At 44.9% G+C, this 15862-nt stretch overlaps 1 pseudogene; it reads left to right on the forward strand.

The window, feature by feature from the left end:
- Positions 1-3490: 3490 nt before the first annotated feature.
- LOC148523722 (5S ribosomal RNA) lies at positions 3491-3609 on the forward strand (annotated as a pseudogene).
- Positions 3610-15862: the final 12253 nt, after the last annotated feature.

Raw genomic sequence — 15862 nt, forward strand, 5'->3', positions numbered from 1 at the left:
CTGTATTTCTGCAATTTTTGCACCCACACAGCACATTGTGCGCTTTATATTAGTTTTGCTATTTACACATTTACATTTAAAAACTGACCATTGTTAATATTTTATTGATAAGCTGACACCCATCACATTGGGGAGTGCTGTGTTTCAACATATTGTTTGTCTTTATTCTGAAATATTAATTGCCAGAATAACGGGTCATTTTAAATTGTGAAGGGACTTTTGACTCTCTTTGGCGCTACAATCTCCTATATACATAAATTACCTTGGTTATTTATTGGAGCTGCCTTAAGAAAAATACTCTTACTATGTATAAAAACACTGAATGTTTAACAAAAAGGAGTGATCTATGCCAAAAATTTTTGAATGAGGCTCACACTCCGTTACGGGAGAACGTTCCCACTGAAAATATAGACAATCTATATTAGGAAATGGAAAAATTGATCACTAAGGAAATTAAAACCTGATGGGACATCAAAGGGTTGGAACATTATATCTCTGTGAATAGAGTCCCAAGAGGTTTAAGACTAGTGAAAAATCCAACCTTTGGCACAGAAAAAACAGGTTTTATGGACAAATGGGATAATATATTACACAAATGCTCCCTAGACCTGATGAAACTTATTTTTAGTGAGAAAAAAAATATACTCACAGAACTTGAATAAGATATAAAGGAGAAAGAGGTACATATGGAAGGCTTAAAAGATAAAGAGGACTATAGAGCGAATGATGCAGTACTTACTCGCAAATTGGATCGTGTAGAGGAGGATGTCATGAAAGGAAAGGAAAAGAAATTCACTAGGGACAAACAAGACTACGACCTTAATAGGATTAAGAATTGGAGTAGATTCCATAAAAATCCTACTAAACAACAGTGGAATAACCCCAACAAAGAAAAAACCTGGACGGCAGTCTCATATAAAAGGAAACAGAATTTTAGAAGAGAGGAAAATATTACTGAACCTCAACCCTATAGAACATACCAAACAAAAAACAGATTCTCGACATTACAACAATATGATTCCAATAGTGACACGGATCATTTTTTATCCCCGGGTCTAGAACATATTCCAGCAAGCACGAGAAAATATTTTTCAAAGAAACCACGAGATTGGCGTCTCCAATTAAATGAAGACTAAGAGAAGATGAGGAACATGAGGAGGCAGGAAGAAGAATCTACAAGAGAAGAAACCTCTAGCTGATCCCAAAGAGAAAGGAATATTCAACATTTCTAAACATGTGCTAACAAAACCTGAAATTTCTTTATTAAATAAAGGACTAACATTTGCACCCTCGAATAATATGAATAAATTTGAGACTTTCATCGATCTCAATAAATTTATAAGGAATCTTACCCTAAAAAGACATTTTCTGAGAAAAGAAGATGCTGTGATCAGCAATTTTAATACGATTGAATCAAAATCAGGACTTAAAGGGAAACCCAAGTACTATCCAGTGGAATCTAAGGGGAGCCATTTAAATGTCTTCTATGAATTAGTTAAAAAGGATTTATGTGAAGGAGAGACAAAACCTATTACCAAGTACAATCTAAAGAATAGAGAAAAAGAAGCACTTAAAAACCTTCAAAAAAACAATGATATTGTCATCAAACAGGCTGACAAAGGAGGGGGATTAGTGGTTATGGATCGGTCTTACTATGTCAAAGAATCATACAGACCTCCTACACTCTACTAGAAAATTACCCTACGGCTAATTACATTGATGAACTGAGAACTCTCCTGTTGTATGGACTTCGCAACAACATCATCACCAAGGAAGAATTTCAATATCTTTTAATCACTAACCCCATCATCCCTATATTTTATTTTGTCCCCAAAATTCATAAATCCATACAAGACCCACCAGGAAGACCTATCATCGCAAGTATAGATTCACTGACCTCACATTTATCCAAATACGTGGATGTCTTTTTGCATAAACATGTTATTAAGTTGCAATCTTACCTCAAAGACACCACTAGTGTACTACAAACCTTAGATAATTTGTAATGGAAGGATTCATATTTGTGGGCAACAGTGGATGTACAATCTTTATACACGTGTATTGAACATCAGAAAGGGACCGACGCACGCAGGGACTTTCTTGAAGGAGACTTAACAATAACTGATACACATCGAGATTTTATATGTAATATAATGGCTTTTATATTAAATCATAATTATTTAAAATTTTTAGACCAGTTTTACAAACAGATCTGTGGAACGGTGATGGGGACTATTTTTGCGCCTAATTTCACGAACCTCTTTATGGGATACTGGGAAAAGAAGAATATTTACAAAAACAACCCATTTGAAAAGAATATCATTCTGTACAAACGTTACATAGATGATATTTTAATTATATGGGAAGGTTCGAAAGTGGATTTTTACCTGTTTTTAGATAACCTGACAAACAACAGTTTGAGTTTGAAATTCACATCTAATACTAATGAAACTGCTATCAAGTTTTTGGATCTAATCCTAATTGGGGAAGAAAATAAGATCTCCACAAAAAATTATATCAAAACGGTAGGTACCAACAGTTACCTTCACTACAAAAGTGGCCACCTGAAAAGGTGGAAAGAAAATATACCATATTCAACCTTCCACAGAATAAAAAGGAATTGAAGTGAGGCCACTGTTTGTGAAGAACAAATACAGCTATATAGCAACAGATTCCTAGAAAAAGAATATCCAGGAAAAGTTTTGATCGAAGCAGCAGAAAAAACTAAATCCATAAATAGATGTGAACTAATTCAGTACAAGGATCCACCCAAAAAGGACGACACTACCATTATCCCATTCATTACTACTTTTAATGCACAAGAAAGAAGAATTAAGAATGTTTTTAATAAACATTGGAATATTTTACTAATGGACCCAGTTTTAAAAGAGGTTCTTCCCAAAAAAGCTCCAATTGTTTTTAGGAAAGCAAAAAATCTCAAAGATACACTAGCACCCAGCATGCTAAGAAATCCCAGCATCCTAAAACCAATGGCCTTTCATAATTGTCCAGGCTGCTACAAATGCGGCAAATGTAATATTTGCAAATTTGTACACAGAGAAAGAAGGATTTTTCATAACTCCACACACAGCAAGGAATATAAAATCAAAACCCACTTGAACTGCAACTCCACATCAGTCATATACCTGGTAGAATGTACCTGTGGGACAAAATATGTGGGCAAAACTAAACATCTAATCAAACTGAGAATACAAGAACATATCCGGAACATAAAGAATAAAGCAGAAGGACATTTGGTATCCCAACACTTCACTCAGTATCATAATTCCAATCCAGAAGACCTGACCTTCAAATCTATTGAACATGTACAACTCGGAGATAGGGGCAGAAATCTGGCAAACAAGTTAACAAAAAGAGAGATGTACTGGATCTTTGAACTCAACACCATGACACCGCGAGGATTCAACAACAGCTATGAGATAGCCCCGTTCCTGTAGATATTATCTGATGATATTTTTGTGAATCTCATTTCTACAGTCATACCTCACTATAAGCGCCCAATCCCGTCAGATCTTGGAAGCTAAGCAGTGACGGGCCTGGCTAGTACTTGGATGAGAGACCAAAAGGGAAGACTAGGAACTGTAGTAATATATGAGATTTACTTTTTTATATCATCAGCCTGCAGCTACCTGAGAGCAGGAAACACCAACAAAGAAAAATACTGAGCTATGAATACAACGTGAGAAGAAACATCAGCCTCTCTGGATTACACCTATAAAGATTGGAATGCACACTCCGCCCCTGGCCTTAAAAGACAAATTATGTGAAGAGCCTTTTAGATTTTTTCCATTTGAGATTTTTTCCATTTTCTTTTTTTTTTTTCTGCTTTTTTTACTAATTAATTTTTTCTGGTTGTTCTAACTGCCTCTGTTGGCAAATAACTATATTGGTTACTAAACATAGCTGGCCCACATTTATTTAGATTTGGCCCTATTCCTCATTATATTTATGTCAATAATATATATATAATAAATGGTACCTATAACCTGTTATCTATGAATATTAATATTATCTCTTATTTATAGGAATAATTCCTGTGAGAAATAAACAGATTCCCTTTATACCGAAACATCCATCACTCATCCTATGATGATTTACTTTAATCAAGGTGTACCAAGATGGCTACAATTGCTAACTAAAAAAGAGAGTACCAAGATGGCCACTGCTCTAAAATCATTCCTTGTCAATTGCTTAAAATGGCCACCGTCAACCCACAGATCGGGAGTACCAAGATGGACACTGATGACTGTATGTATATGACAACAAAGATGGCCACCGCCGATACCGGCTGGGAGCAATAACACAAGCACTGCAGCTTCAAAGCATGAGTATCAAGATGGCTGACATCAGTCACATGATCACTAACTCAGGGCGGAAGCTACCCACTAGACTTTCTAAACAGCACCCGAATGGGCGGAAGTAGCGGAAGACATTGTAATCATGTGACTTCCGGGAATATCACATGACAACCTAGATCGATAAAATAACATAAAATTTATGACTGAGACTCGATCTAACTAACAGTGGTTCCACTATTTAACACCTAAAATAATACATGGACATTGAATAATCCATTTTCATGTAATAGAACAATTATTTTATCCACAAAACCGGAAGTGATGTCACTTCCTGCCTAGTTTGTCCCAGTAAGTGGGTATTTATACCAGATACCCCACAGGAGAAATACATTCCTTGAAGAAGTCCAGTAACCGGATGAAATGTGTTGGAAACTCCTGACTCCACCTTCCATGAACTTACCTTTCCATTTCCAGATAAGCCATTCCCGTTTTATCCCCTTCGCCTTTTTTATATATTTATTGCTACCCTGTTTTTATGCTAATTATTTTAAACATCTGTCAGTGGCATAGTTATTATTGTATGTTGCTTGCCCCAAGTGTCTGAGGCATTATTTGTAATTAAAACTATATATTTTATGATATCACTATCTATTAAGTTATTGTGATTTCAATATTTGATATTTATTTGCATTATTGCACATGCACGGTTCACACTTTATATTGTATTTTTGCACATTGGTGTTACTTGTGTGTGTGTGTGTATATATATATATATATATATATATATATATATATATGCGTGTACGTATACGTATATATATGCATATACATATCTGCATTTCTGCAATTTTGCACCCACACAGCACATTGTGCGCTTTATATTAGTTTTGCTATTTACACATATATATATATATATATATATATATGTCCAATGGTGCGGCACACTCCTTCCCCTCAATGTCCAAAATGCCGGCGTGCCAGCATTCAATAATTTATGTCACGTTCCAACTGCGGCACACAGCGGACTTGTCCATAATCACATCACATCACCTCTTAAACAATGTTTTGGACTTTATTGCCCTGCGTCAGGCTGCATCAACGACGTTTTGTTGATGCAGTCTGACAAAGGGCAATAAAGCCCGAAACGTTGTTTAAGAGGTGATGTGATGTGATTATTGACAAGTCCGCTGTATGCTGCAGTTGGAACATGATATATATATATATATATATGCGCATATATATATATATATATATATATATATATAGTAACACAGGGTATTGAAATGAGGATTCCAGACAGACAGGTACTTGGTAAAGCAGTATCCTTTTAATGGTAGCAGACACTACACCTTAGCATATGTGAGGTTAGGCCTGAACACACACAGGCACATAACAGAAATTAAGCGAACAACATAAAAGTAAATGTCTCACCACTACTTGTGCTAATGTCTGTGGACCCTCCAGGCCCTGGCACCCTGATGCTAACTACCACCCCCAGCCTATCGCCTGGCCAGTTTGCCCAGCATCAGGAGCAACTTTCTTCTTGTCAGACAACTTGTTCCCGTGCCTCAGTAAAGCGATATGGTTGCTGCTTTACGCACACTCCTCCAGGAATGTTTATGTCGTATTCCACCAAGGTAGTCCATCCCGGCAGGATGCTGACAAGGTGCCCACCAGCAGAACTTCTATAGGAGCAGGCGAACTAGAGCAGCCCTTGGGAATTTGACGGTTGGCAGTTACCAGAACATCCATGGCAACATCTGTATTGGGCATGACACCTCTGCAAATATTTTTGTCTGGCTGTAACCGGGCAAAGTTTTGCGGATTTCTTTCTTCTGACATTGATTGCACAGAGGTTCTCTCTCCAAAGAGGACTACCAATCTTTTCCACTCTTCTCCCTTTTCCAAGGTAGAGCTTTGGAGACTTTACATTGGCGTTGTCTATGTGGTTCCTTTAAGAGCTCAACAAATCCTGGGAAATTACATCCCAATATGATAGGATAGAGGAGCTTAGGACCAACCACGGCGACCACCTAATAAGTGTGCCCCTTTATGGTGAGGCTCATTCGCACCTGGGAGAAGTTTTCTGTGGATCCATGAATGCAGAGCATTTCGACTAACCCTGTCACCTTTTCCACTGGCCTGGGCAGGACAGCCTCTGAGATCAGGGTTAGTTCACTCCCTGAGTCTATAATAGCTGGGAGTTCTCTGCCACTCAGGAACTCAGTTTCCCACATTAGCGGGGGTCTGGAATCTAGGGGTACCATCTTGCAAAAAGTGGGGTACATAGCGCCCATATTAACAATCCCACACTCCATAGGCTCTGTTTTTCTGGGACAGTCCCATCTTATATGAACTGGCACTCTGCACTCTTAGCAAACAACCCTGGCATCTCCAGCGGTGTTTCCTTGATGAGGGGTGACAGTCGCGGTCACAGGCCAATGGGGTGCCATCTTAATGGGTCGGTCATTCCCTGGTTTCTTTTGTGGCATTTTTGTCATAGTTCCTGCAGTCTCATACTGCTCCAACACTGTAATTAGTTACTCTAAATTCTGAGGATCAGCATGTGTGACCCAGCATTGCATACTCCGCCCTAGGCTTCTTATACACTGGTGAACAACCACTGTCTCTACAATCTGAGAAGCAGTGTGGTCTACTGGCTGGAGCCAACTTCACCCCTGTTTGGTGAGTTCTGCAACCTGCTTCTGCATAGGGTCCCCTGGTAGTAGGGCCCATTTGTGGAAGCGATGCACTTTTGACTAGGTCATATTTCTCTGCATCAGCAAAGGATAGATCAGCATAGTCTTTCTGAGCCTCACCAGTGAGATAGGGGGCAAGTCTATCAGCCCACGTACCTGCTGGCCACTTTTAATGCTGTGTGACCCTATCAAATATCAGCAAATATGCATCTGGGTCAAGCCAGAGCTCAGGAGTGGACACCTGCCTCTGTCTGCTGCTGGCACTGTGGGGAAGGAGCCAGGCGCCTGCTGGTAACAATATCTTAGTGGGCATCCAGTAAATGGAACCTCCCTGCGGCACCGGGCTGAGGTGGGCCGGATGAGGCAGAACTGGTTCTGTCTCCAACTAGAAGTGACAGAACACAGTTTCGCCCCTTTCCCCTGTATATATTGTGACAGAGTCAGCATAATTCCACATGAAGTAAATGTCCCAGGTTTGGCAGAGCAAAGGCATTAGGATTGTTTTATGTCCAGTTCAGGTGTTGCCTCAATCAGTGCCTGGAAAGGCAGCTGATTACAGACACCGGTGGGAAGCTGTTTTAAGAACTGCAGAGACACTGGGAAAACTGAGCCTGATGGTGAAATAGTTGCCCAGCTTATAGGCCTGGGGGTGACTAGTGTTTAGGTTCCTGTACCTACGAGCCCACTGAAGAAATATTGCTGTATTGAAAGACTTTGTGACATCTTGCCTGTGAAACTGCCATATTCTGTGTACCTGCCTGTGGTGAGCAATAAAAGCTACTGCTGGATTTTACACGGTCTATGTGATTCTTGTCACATTTGGCACCCAAACAGGGACCTTGCTGGATACTGCTACACAGCAAGAGCCCAGATACAGTGACCGGATCCACCCACAGTGGCAGTGAGATACTTTGCAGGATGCTTCCCACTGCGCAGTGCTTTGGTGAGTGAGTCGCTTTACTAGCAGCTGGGTGGGTGAGTGTGGCAGACCAGCCATAAAACAGAAGTTGTTCAAAGTGATACTATATCTGTGTAAATGCAAGTTGTGCACTATCTAAAAACTGCTTAATTCCTGTGTATGGGTGAATGGCCTGGGAATGTGGTGCAGTTTTAAGAGAAGCCAGCTGATATAGTTTGCTGGAAATCTGGCTTCCAAAAGAGAATTTATAAAGCCTCCTAAGTTTGTCCATAAAGGGATAAAGCAGTGTAATATGGAGGAGCTTTTGAAAAGTTTTGCTGAATTAGCTGCAGGGCAACAAGCTCTAGCAGCAGGACAGCAAGCATAGGTGCAAGGACAGCAAACTTTGATTCAAAAACAACAAACTTAAATACAGTTATTACATGCAGAGTTAACTGAAATAAGGAAAGGTGGGCATGAGCGAGAGGTGTTAAAGAAGCTTACTCCATCTGATGACATTGGAGCTTTTCTGTGCACCTTTGAGCATACTGCTGCACGTTTAAAATGTTCTGAGGAGGAGTGGGCTGCCAGACTTGCTCCCTGTCTCACAGGGGAACCACAGAGAGCATATGTTGATTTGAACGTGACTGAGGCAAACTCCTATCCGCACTTGAAAAAGGCCATATTAAGCAGAGTTGGAGTGACAGGACCTAGCAAAGCTCAGGAGTTTCAGGAAAGGTGGCTAAATTCGTCTGAAGCTCCAAGGGTCCAGCTGGCCAAATTAGCCAGGCTGAGTAAGGCATGGTTGCAGCTGGATAAGAACTCTGCGTATAGTAGAGATGGTGGCTTTGTCCCATGCTGTGTGAGTAGACCATGTGGTGCAACAGTGGGCTCTACAGGCTGATCCTCAAACGTGTGAGGCATTAGCATTGATGATTGAATGGTACCTGACTCTTGGGAAGTTAAACAGAGCCAAAGAGGGATTCCAGCGAGTTCCCAAGCCTAGAAACCAGGTCCCAGTTGTTAAGCCAACAGCCCACCTCCAGTTGTGTGTTTTGACAGCAGCGAGTCCGGTCATTTGCACCGGCACTGCCCAAAGCATGGCGAGCTGATGGACTGTTGTGCTGGAAAAACAACTTGACCAGTGGTAAGCATGACCTTAGTGGATACGGGGAGTGAATTAACCATCATCTCTGCCAAGCTGGTTCCACCTGGGGCTGATCAGGTTCTACCCACGGTAAAGGTTATATGTGTACATGGGGAAGTAGAGGAATGCCCCATGTGCATTTCCCAAAAGTGATCAAAGGGTGATCCCTGAAGCAGATAGCTGCAGTAGCCGCCAAGCCACCCTAACCAATGATCCTAGGTCGAGACTTTCCGTTGTTACAAGAGGTGGTTACATGGCATCATGACAGCAGAAGGTCTCCATCAGAGGTGTCCCAGGAGCCAAGCTCTGCTGTTTCCCAAAGTTTGGTGGCTGTATTGCCCTCCTTGGCCAGTGAGCAACCAGAGAAGAGTGAGACCAAGACACAGTGGGTTCCCATTGGCAAGGAAGTGTCCTTGCAGGACTTTGGCCAGGATCAACAGAATGATGGGAACTTGATAAATGCATTTTAAATTGTTGTAGAGATAAATGGTAGAGTAATCACGGCTTTACCAGCAGATTTGCATTGAAGAAAGATTTGTTATATGGTGTAACCTATTTGCAGGGTAAGAGAGTAGACCAATTGTTGGTTCCCCGGAAACATGAGCAGTTGGTGTTAAGGGCGGCTCATACACACCTGTGGGGTGGCCATCTGGGGGAGGAGAAAAATCTACAACGTATTCAGTTAAGATTCTTCTGGTCTGGCATTCATGCAGCAGTAAAAAGGTATTGTCAGGAATGTCCAGTGTGTCAGAAGACAGCACCCCAGGGGTTAGGGCCAGGGGTTAGAGCACCCTTGGTTCCCCTCCCTGTCATTTCTGTTCCTTTTGAGAGAATTGGTATGAATCTGATAGGGCCAGTGGAAAAACCTGCTTGTGGGCATAAATACATATTAGTGGTGGTCAAGGCCGCCATCAGGGGGGGACCGCCAGGCCTCAAGTCCCGGGCTGGGAGGGAAGGGAGAGAGAGAGGGGGGCCTGGGTTGCAGCGGTGCTACACCACACCGGCAGACAGGGATACAGGGATAATTCATACAATCCATGCCTGTGGCCACAAGCCAACCTGTGATCGCAGAACGGCAGCCAATCAGGAGCAGCCGCTCCTGATTGCAGCCAATCAGGAGCGTCTGCTCCTGATTGGCTGCCGGTCTGCGAGCTGTGAATGGCTCGCAGTGGCCTTTTGAAATGCTGTCAGAGCTGCTGTATGAATGCTCCTGGCTTGCTGTTCCTGGTTGCCGATGCAGCACCGCTGCCACCCAGGCCCCCATATCTGAAAAGGAGTCAGTGCTAATGCTACCTGGCTAGCTGCACAAGTGCAGCCAGCTGAAAAGACAGGTACTCCATGACCTTGCCCTGTGCTCTCCCCCCTGTGCTCTCCCCTCTGTTCCAGCCAGCCTTCCCTGTCCACCCTGCTGTTTTAGCCAGCCTTCCCTGCCCTGCCTCCCCATTGCAGCCAATTCTGCCCTGTGCTTACCCACAAGTCAAGCCAGCTGAGCATTCCCTGTACCCCCCCTAGTCAGACAGCCTTCCCTGTCCTCTGCCTACCCCCTAAATCAGCTAACCTTCCCTGTCCCCCCACTCAGACTGACAATGAGTTGTACTGACACTGAGCCTTCCCTGCCCTGTGCCTCTCCCCTAGTCCAGCCAGCCTTCCCTGTCTCTCCCCCTAGTCAGCCAGCCTTCCCTGTGCCTCTCCTCTAGTCCAGCCAGCCTTCCCTGTCCCTCCCCCTAGTCAGCCAGCCTTTCCTGCCCAGTCCCCCCCAGTCCAGTCAGCCTTCTCTGCCCTGTGCCTCTCCCCCTAGTCCAGCCAGTCTTCCCTGTCCCCCCGTCCAGCCAGCCTTCCCTGCCCCCTGTCCAGCAAGCCTTTCCTGCCCTGGCTTACTCTGTGGATTCAGCTTTTTCAGTGTAATGACAAAAAAAAATATATATATATATATATATACATAATTGATCCAGCATGTCAATCGAACAACAACCACAGTGCAAGGTTTGAAAATTTTTAAAGGCATCAATTGATGTCCCACCCCTCCAGTGTAGCTCCACCCACCTCTGACCCCTCCAATCCCGGGGCATGGGGGGGGCTGCCTATCTTGTCAGTACCAGGCACCACAATTTATGATGGCAGTCCTGGTGGTGGTAGATTATGCAACAAGGTACCGGAAGGCCATCCCGCTACGTAACATAAAATCTAGCACTATTGCCCAGTAATTGTTGGTACCCCTTTTGTCTCTAAACTAATGAAAGATATGTGCTGACAGTTAAATGTGGATAGGATTACTACCTCAATTTACCACCATCCAACAGATGGGCTTGCCGAACGCTTTAACCAGACCCTTAAACAAATTATGAAAAGGGCGGTGTCTGAGGAAAAGTGAGATTGGGACTTACTCCTACCCTATTTAATGTTTGCAATGCGAGAGGTGCCCCAATCCTCTGCGGGATTTAGGGGGTCATTCAGACCCGGTCGTTAGCACCGATGCGCTCGGACCGGGTCGATGGCCCCCCACAGAGCATGCGCACACCGGCGCCGTCGTGCGCATGCATGAGACCCGCTATGACCGACAGCGCCGGTCGTAGCGGGTCTTGATCCAAAGGGGGCGAGCTGTCGATGTTGATTGACAGCTCACCCCGTTTGGAAGACGGGCCGGGGGGATGGCAGCCCAAATGGAGGCGTTCCCATGGGAACACCTACCGTTTGGGGGAGGCCCCACTGACATCACTAGTGATGTCAGTGGAGAGCTTCCGGCTCAGACAGAGCCAGAAGCTCCCCGGGGCTTACGACAAGGGAGACCCTACCCTAGGGTCTCGTCGTAAGCCCCGATGGACGCGATGGTCTATGACCATCGCGACCATCACCGGAGCGATCGTTAGAGCTGTGGGTGTTAACCCACAGCCTAACGACCGCAACAGAGGCGGGTGGTCAGGATGCAAGCGGCCGCCCAGTTTCTGAGCGACTTCTTGCATCCTCCGACCGCCTCTGAATGAGGCCCTTAGTCCCTTTGAACTCTTCTATGGAAGACAACCTAGAGGGATTTTAGATCTGTTGAAAGAGGGGTGGGAACAACAGTCATGCCAAGAGCCTAACATCGTTCAGTTTGTGACCCAATTGTATGGCCGTTTAAGGCAAATTGCGCCACTCATGAACGAGCATATGGCTAGTTACAACAGCGGCAAAAACGTCGATATGACTTGACCATGGTTAATTGGTCTTTTAAACCGGGAGACAAGATACTGGTTCTAGTACCCACCACTGAAAGCAAAATGTATGCCCAGTGGCGAGGCCCTTATGAAGTTATAGAGGCAGTGGGACCTGTTAATTAAGTACAAATCTACCATGTAAACCTGTTAAAACCCTGGAAAGAGAGCACTGGTCAGCACTCTCTGGTTGCCAAGAAAACCCCAGAATGTCAGGTACCCATTGAAGTTACCCTTAATCCCTGCCAGAAACAGGAGACTGTGAGTTTAGTAGCACAGTACCAAGATGTGTTCTCTGCCATTCCGGGAAAAATCCAAATGATCCAGTATGATATAGTTACTCCTCCCGGAGCGGTAATAAAACAGAGGTCATACCGTATACCCGAGGCAAAGCAGGCAGCGGTTATCAGGAAGTAGAGGAAATGCTGTGCCTAGGAGTCATAGAGGAATCAAATAGCGAATGGAATAATCCCCATAGTTTCAATGCCTAAGCCTTCAGGTGCTTTAAGATTCTGCAATGATTTTCGCAAATTAACTAGTGTAACAGTTTGATTCCTATCGGATGCCCCAGATGGACGAGCTGGTGGAGAATTTAGCAAACAGTCAGTATCTCACCACCCTAAATTTGACAAAAGGGTATTGGCAGATTCCTTTAACTGAGGCCAAATCATCCTTCTCTACACCAGAAGGTTTGTTTCAGTATAAAATGCTGCCGTTTGGTCTGCATGGGGCTCCGGCAACCTTCCAGACAGGGTACTGCGACCACACAAGGAATATGCAGCTGCATATCTAGGTGACATAGTCATCTATAGCCCCAACTTGGAGTCACACCTGTGAGGTTCAGGTTTTGTTGTGGACCAGGGTGGTATTAGGAGAAGACACTGAAGCAGGTTTAAAAGAGAACATGGAACTTTTAATGAGTGGTTTAGTAGACATGGAAATGGCAACATAAAGTCCAGGTAATAATAAGGTGCACTTGGAACTGTAGTGAGGCAATGGGAAAAAGTCCAGGTAGTGACAGACAGGATACAGTCCAGTATGCCAGGTGTTGTGAGGCTGAAGTGAAGTGCAGGCTGAAGAAAACAAGATCCAGAGGAATGCAAGTGGAGGCTAGGTGCAGGGTACAGGAGACTCAGATACTCAGACAAGGGAAAGGTAAATGGAGGAGGCAGGGGAATCCAGAGGAGTTGGAGCAGGCAAGGTGAAGCAGTCTAGGCAGGATTCCAATGACAGGTGTATGAGCACAGGAACTCTCTCTCAGCTTCCGCTGAGAAACACGTTGCACTGGCAATGAAAGGGAAATGGAAACACTGCCAGGCCTAACCTGCCCAGAATGAGAACATGCCCGCCCAAGACCATGCACAGCCAATGCTCCCCGCCAGACACCAGCACCACAGCCAGATGCCCCTTGCCATAGCGTCCTCACAGGTATCACCTGCCGACCGCCATGCCGAGAAACCCTGGTCATGACAACACCTACCAAGAGTAGAAACAGTGCTGCAATCTTTACGGGCACATGGGTTTTGTCAGGTTTGGATTATTTTTTTAACCCAGGGTGGGTGCAAGAGAAGAAACTTGAACGGGTTTGCCGTATAGAAATGCAGCAAGTTTAATAGGAGTATTCTACTGTAATTCACGGAACGGTGGTAGACATATAAACTGGCAGAAATAAACAAGTCCAAGTGATGTGTGGCTGAAAACAAATTTCTGGCAGGAAAATAAAGTCCAATAAATGAGGCTGGGAACAGATGTCAGGCAGCAAAACATAGTCCAAATAATGAGGCTGGGAACAGGTGTCAGGCAGAGAAATAAAGTCTAATAGAGGTGTGACTGAGGAACAGAGGTCTGAAGTACTGGAGTGGGCTTAGGGGGTCATTGAGACCCGCTCGCGAGCGCAGGACGCTCGCAAGTGGGTCGATGTTCCCCCGCTGCGCATGCGCACAATGGAGGGAGCTCCGTCGTGCGCATGTGCGAGACCCGGCGAGCGACGGGCTCTCCATCGCTCCGGGTCTCGCACCAAAGGGGGCGTGCTGTCGATGTTGATTGACAGCATGCTCCCTTTGGTGGGCGTGCCTGCCAGACAGAGGCATTCCCATGGGATCGCCTACCGTCTGAAGCCGGCCCCACTGACATCACTAGTGATGTCAGTGGGAGTGATTTTGGCTCTGATAGATCACTCCAGGGCTTGCGGCAGAGAGACCCTACCGCAGGGTCTCCGTCGCAAGTCCGATGGTCGCGATGGTCAAGACCATCGTGACCATCATCATGGATGCTCGCATATGCTGTGGGTGGTCACCCACAGCTATGCGAGCGTCCAGGAGGACGCTCCATTTTCATGGAGGAGGGCACTGATTCAGAGCGAGCGCTCTGGACAGAGCGTTCGGCTCTGAATCAGGCCCTGGGTCCGGAGAGCTGCAGGGATCACAAACCATGGGGTGAGTGACAGGGTAAAGCAGGGTAGATGCAGGTTCCCAGGAACAACCTGTGATGGAGACATAGCAGGAAATGGAGCACTGCTGGGACTGCAATTACCACACCGAGCTAACGAGCACACAAAACTCTCACACAGCTTGCACTGTGTATATGTTGCACGGGCAACTAGAGGGCATGCTGAACACCCTTAGGTACCATGGGAAAGTGCATGACAGGCTGCTGAGAGTAAACACAAGATGCTACAACCTGATTGGCCCATTCAGGTCACATACCCAAAACCAAGATAACGGTGCCCAGCAATCCCCAGCATGGCAGCTCTGCCAGTCTCACCTGTCACCACATGGCCTGTTCCACTCAGACATCCATGCACACCTTGCACCAACCTCCAGACACCAGCACCCCCACCAGTAGGACCACGCTAAAGCACCCACACAGGCAGAGACTGTGACCCGCCAGGTACAACAACTCTGGTCATGACAGTACCCCCTCCTTTACAAGTGGCCTGCAGACACTACCCAGGCTTCTCTGGCTTAGAGGTATGGAACATTGTCTGCTTTAATCCAGCAACATTCTTCTGATCCATAACCCTTCCAGTCCAGCAGGTACTGTAAATATCCATATGAAAGTGGGAGTTCAGGACTTGTTTCACTTTGAATTCTACCCCCTTCTCAGTGAGGACTTTAGGAGGTGAAGGTAGGACTTTGAGGAACTTATTGAGAACAAGAGGTTTTAGTAGGGAAATGTGAAACAAATTAGGAATCTTGAGGTAAGAAGGGAGTTTTAGTTGGTAAGACACAGGGTTACTGACCTCAATGATGGAGAAAGGACCGATGAACCAGGCTGCAAATTTCATGGATGGAACCTTGAGGCACAGGTTGCGGGTGGAAAGCCAGACCTGATCCCCTGCTTGCATTTTGGGAACAGGTCTACGATTCCTATCTGCCACTTTTTTTATAACGCTGAGAGGTCTTGAGGAGAGTAGCATGAACTTGTGTCCAAATCTGAGCAAATTTCCGTAGAGTAGATTCAACTGCAGGAACATCATAGACTGGCAGATCTTTAAATACAAGAACTCTAGGATAGAGACCATAAACCACATAGAATGGTGACTGACCGGATGAAGAATGGTAAGAGGAATTGTGCGCAAATTCTGCCTAATGAAGAGAGTCAGACCA

This window comes from Taudactylus pleione, unplaced genomic scaffold, assembly GCF_031769625.1.
Source record: "Taudactylus pleione unplaced genomic scaffold, aTauple2 ptg000129l, whole genome shotgun sequence".
Taxonomy (NCBI): Eukaryota; Metazoa; Chordata; class Amphibia; order Anura; family Myobatrachidae; genus Taudactylus; species Taudactylus pleione.